Source organism: Lycium barbarum, chromosome 11 (genome assembly GCF_019175385.1).
Source record: "Lycium barbarum isolate Lr01 chromosome 11, ASM1917538v2, whole genome shotgun sequence".
In the NCBI taxonomy this organism is placed as follows: domain Eukaryota; kingdom Viridiplantae; phylum Streptophyta; class Magnoliopsida; order Solanales; family Solanaceae; genus Lycium; species Lycium barbarum.
This window is the reverse complement of record NC_083347.1, coordinates 71,983,955-71,988,664: the sequence shown is the minus strand read 5'-3', so window position 1 is coordinate 71,988,664 and position 4,710 is coordinate 71,983,955. Positions and strand designations below refer to the sequence as shown.

The window sequence follows — 4,710 nt, the reverse complement described above, 5'->3', positions numbered from 1 at the left end:
CACAGACATGATGGCAGAAACAATAGCTATCCAGGAAGCTATGAAATATTGGTTAGCTAATAACATACAGAATGTCACATTGGAAACTGACTCCTTGGTACTGAAAAACATACTGCAAGATGTTTGGAAGATCCCTTGGCAAATTGTGAAAAAAGTAGAGCAGATTCAGCAAATAATGGAGCTGCTGCATGTACAAGTTTTGCATACATTTATAAAAGGAAATCAGCTGGCAGATTTCCTAGCAAATGCAGCACTTAAGTAGAGAATTAGCTGGAATACACCAGCTTTGAATCACTGCCAGTACTAGGAAAGAAGATACTAAATTTAGACACAGCACAAATTCCATCACTGAGGATCAAAACAAGGAAGATTCAGTCTGCTTGAATATAGAGCAGTTCACTTGTTTTTTTTTTTATTACAAAGTGTAAAACTATCTTTGAGTATGCACACTCAAAGATGGTAAGCATCATTTATTTTTTATTTTCTGCTTTTGCTATTGAACTTGATCATTATTAATAAAACATCAAGGGGCCATGTCTCCTGATAAATTTGCTTAAAAAAAAAAAACCCGACCCGTGTAAAACCCTTATCTCACTCCCTAAAACTAATTCTACTCACATACACAGAGAGACATAGAGCCTGTTTGGATGGGTTTATGCCTATAAGCTGCAAACAGCTTATAAGCTAAAAAAAATAAGTTGGGGTAGTCTAACTTTTTTTTGGGGGGGCTTATAAGCTGTTTCAGCTTATAAGCTAATTTAGATAAGCTAAGTCAAATGGGCCCAATTATTTTTTTGAGCTTATTTTAAGCACAAAATGACTTTAAGCTGGTCAGTCAAACACTCAAAAAAGCTGAAAACAGCTTATAAGCAACTTATAAGCCAATCCAAACGGGTTCATAAACATCTCTATTCTCCCTCTCAACACACACCACCACGATCACTATAACTGGTCCACCTGTATCCCCCTAAGCCTGCCCATTCACTGCTCTTCGGTAAGTCTTTGTATTCTTATTCTCTCTAACTTCTACGAAATTCCTATTCCCCTAATATACCCCATTGTTACATGCTATGAAATTGCTTCTTAAATTGAATGTATATATTATTCATGGTGAAAGTTTGAAGCTTTTGAGTTTGTGTTAATGGTGAAATTGTAATGTGAGACCCATTCCCCCGAAAACCCCGTAGTTGTTAGAATTGTTGGTTGTTGTTGCTTCTGAATTCCTTACCAATAATTGGGTTATTTGGGCACCCTTAAACCGGAAAAATTTTCTTGCACAAACTATGCACTCCAAGTGTTCGATGAAATGCCCCAGAGTATAGTTATGGGCATAATGGTCTTGACGGCCGATGGATGATGACTGTCTTGAGGGAACATTAGTCGTAGGATGTTAGAATGTGTGATTAGCCTCACAAATATGCAAAAATGTAAGTGTAGGCTAGTTTGTTAGATTTATAGGCGATGAAAGCGTTGTAAATGGGAGTAATTGGAGGGTGATTCTAGTCATGTATTGACATGAACTATCGTTGACTAATTATCACCCACGGTAGCGAACTAAGTGAGGGGTCGTTCCGACACCCAAATAGCTTGCGTTATTAATTTTGGTTTGTTTTGCACAGGTACACTGTGGTTAGACTAAACCAAGTTGTTGTTGCTGGGAAACGAAAGGAAAAGGCCACCGGGTCCCAAGGCCGAAAGAGTGCCCGGACTGGCCAGACTTCCAGTAGTCAGGCTCCTCCTCCGGCTACCTACCAGCCACCGCAACCTGCTCCTAAACGCAGATGGCGTTTCAAATGGGTTCAAGTACATGGGAAGAAATGGTTCAAGAAATTTAAGCCACTCAGGTATCGTCATGAGATCCCTGTTAATGAAGCAAGTTTTCAGGCCGAGCATGGGACTACAGTTTGTATTCGATGATCCTGGCAAGTGCAATTTAAATCTGGTTCGTGAGGCTTATGCCCATTGGGATTGCTTGTTGACTCTTGATGAGATAGAGGTTTGTGGTGCAGTAGCAACGTTTTCATATGATGACTTGTGCAGTTTTATGGGGGACTCTTGCATGTGGTGCCCAGTGATCCGATCAGGGAGATCTTTGAGCACCCTCCTTACCATGAAATCTGACATACTCTATGTGGGCATCACTCCAACGCAAGGTGGAGTGCAGAAAAGAAGCCAATGCACATAAGACACTTGCCCTTGCACATAGGACAAAGAAATCTTGAGTGTGGCTGCAAATTATTTGTGCCCATTTTATGCCATGTTCACTACTCTTCTGTGACTAGAGATGGAGTTTGCTTGTTGTATATGCTAATGACGGACCAATGCATCAACATAGGCTATTTGATGAAGAGGGAGACGGAGTGGTTCTAGCTCGCCTTTTTTTTTTTTTTTTTTTGCAGCACCCTCACTTGCAACTTTAAGAGTGAAAGTGTGTCTGAGGAGGAGGAGCTCGATTCCAGACTACCGATGATGGGCCCACTTGTGGATGTGACTAGGGTGAGAAATGCAGAGGATATTCAGGGACAGACACTATTGGCGGCCTAGCGCCATGCTTTAGACTATTACATTCTGGTCAATACATATGCGATGCAGCGTCTCCAGTTGAGCATTGGTGGGAGACCGGCCACGGCTGAGGAGCTATCACTTGTTGATGAGCAGTTTTCTCAGTGAGCATGCACCGTTTTTATGCAAGATCTGGCCCGGATTTGAGGAGTCATTAGATGATGATGTGCCACCCAGAGCGAGGCTAGTGAGGAGAAGGTTGATGATGATGAGGAAGAGTCGGAGCGTGACAGTGAGGATGGTGACACTGATTATGCTCCCACGAACAGCATTGACGAGAATGCTAGTGATGCGGATTATGAGTAGACAGGGAGTTCCTTCCCTTCACCCCCCCCCCCCCCCCCCCCCCAATTTGGCTTTATTTTTGTTTCACCGGATACGGTTCATGATTTTAACTGTGGTGGGGAAGTAAACTTCTTATTTTCGGCATGTATTCGTATTATTTTTTCTGTTTATCAGTTGACTTTGTTTTTATTTGTTTCTTGCTCTTTAGGAGTTATGGGATGTGGTACTTCAAAATATACTAATGGTCTGTTATAATTGTTAATTAATATATTAGTAATTTAGTAATATTTTGTACTGCTAGTAGTAAGAGCACCCCTTGGTTTTTGTTTTCAGTTCTTTTCTGGGGGTCTCTGAACCGTAATTGTTTTAGTCATAGAGACGTAGTTCCCTAAGATGGATGGATGGTGACCGTCTTGATGGGAACATTAGTCTTTAGGAAGGAGGTAGGAGATGAGAGCTCTTAAGGCCATTTGAATGCTAGGTGCTCGAGATTAGGGACACTATTGACAACATGTCGAATCTCGAATTTTTGAAAGTGAAATTATGCTTAAAAATAACTTATTTCGAAACACCTAAACTCTTCTACTTGACTCTTGTATAAAATTGTTGGCTTAAAATGCTTGCCTTGAATTCGTGTCATTGTTTGCTAAGTAGAGGGGCGATATGGATCCTGCTTGAACCATGAGTGTGTCATGTGTGGTTAGGAATTTTAAATATATTCCATGTCTTATATTGATGTGTAGAACTTGTCTGGTATGTGTACAAAGTGAAACTAGGTGTGTTTGAGTCAGGAGATATAGTCATTTTTTTGTTATCCATGATTTTTTACCATATATTTACCTACCCATACGGGATATCCATAGTTAACACCTTCGAACCTTTAGCCTATTTTGTTTGGTATCCAAGTCCTTAGTCATCCCCTTTGTTGGTATAACTTAAAATATTTGATCCCGAACTTCTAATCCACTTTAGAAATTGAGCGCTTAGAAGTAAGTGGGAAGTAGATATAAAGGGAAGTTGAGGTGGAAACTAGAAAAAAGAGGTTAAGGGTGAACTTGTTGAAAATAATCTAAGTGTACATTGTTAGTAGGGAAAAGGAAAATGTGATCTACTTGAAAAAAAAAAAAAACAATATAAAATTTCTCCTTGCTAGCGATGGACAAAGAAAAAAGAAAAAAGAAAAAAGAAAAAGAAAAATAAAGAGAGTGCTTAGTGAAAAAGGGAGACATAAGGGGAAGTGTAAAAAGAAAGATTGAAACATTGACAAAACAACGGAAAGCGCATAAGTGATAATAAAATGTATATCTTAAAAGTGCTTAGGGAGGTTAGTTACTATTCATCCAAATAATTCATACTCATCTCTTAGCCGACATTACAACCATTGAAGTCATATTTGATCTATACTTGATATTCTTTTGTTAATAGAGTAAGACATTAAGGGAAAGCCTATGGTACGTCATATGAGCTTGTAAAATTCTTGTTGAGAGTGAGCGAAATTCTTTCTATTCATTGCCTGTGTTGTATGTTGTCTGGAAAAGGTTGGGAAACTCTCTTATTGGTGAGGGCACATAAGTGGTGAGAGATTGGTGATATGTTTGATTCCTTTGCTAGGCGGCATGGCCGTTTGTTCCCAAATTCGAATAAGTGAGTCAATTTTAGAGGTTAGGATGTTTTGAAGAAGTTTTGGGCATGTTTGAAATTGATGTGATGCATAAAATTCTTGAGATGTTGCGCGTACATGTTTAAATAGTCGTGTCGCCTTATCCTGAGTAGACCTGTTCTATTTGCTGACGTTTGGTGAATATTAGTTGGAGTTGGGTATGTTTAGTGTTTTTTCGAGGAAGGTTAAAGTGTGGGGTGGTG

At 39.5% G+C, this 4,710-nt stretch overlaps 1 long non-coding RNA gene across 1 annotated transcript; it reads left to right on the top strand.

The window, feature by feature from the left end:
- The first annotated feature begins 745 nt into the window (after positions 1–745).
- Positions 746–4,384, top strand: LOC132618639 (uncharacterized). Its single transcript, XR_009574236.1, has 2 exons — positions 746–994; positions 1,620–4,384. It is a non-coding gene; the product is annotated as an uncharacterized LOC132618639 (long non-coding RNA).
- The last annotated feature ends 326 nt before the right edge of the window (positions 4,385–4,710 follow it).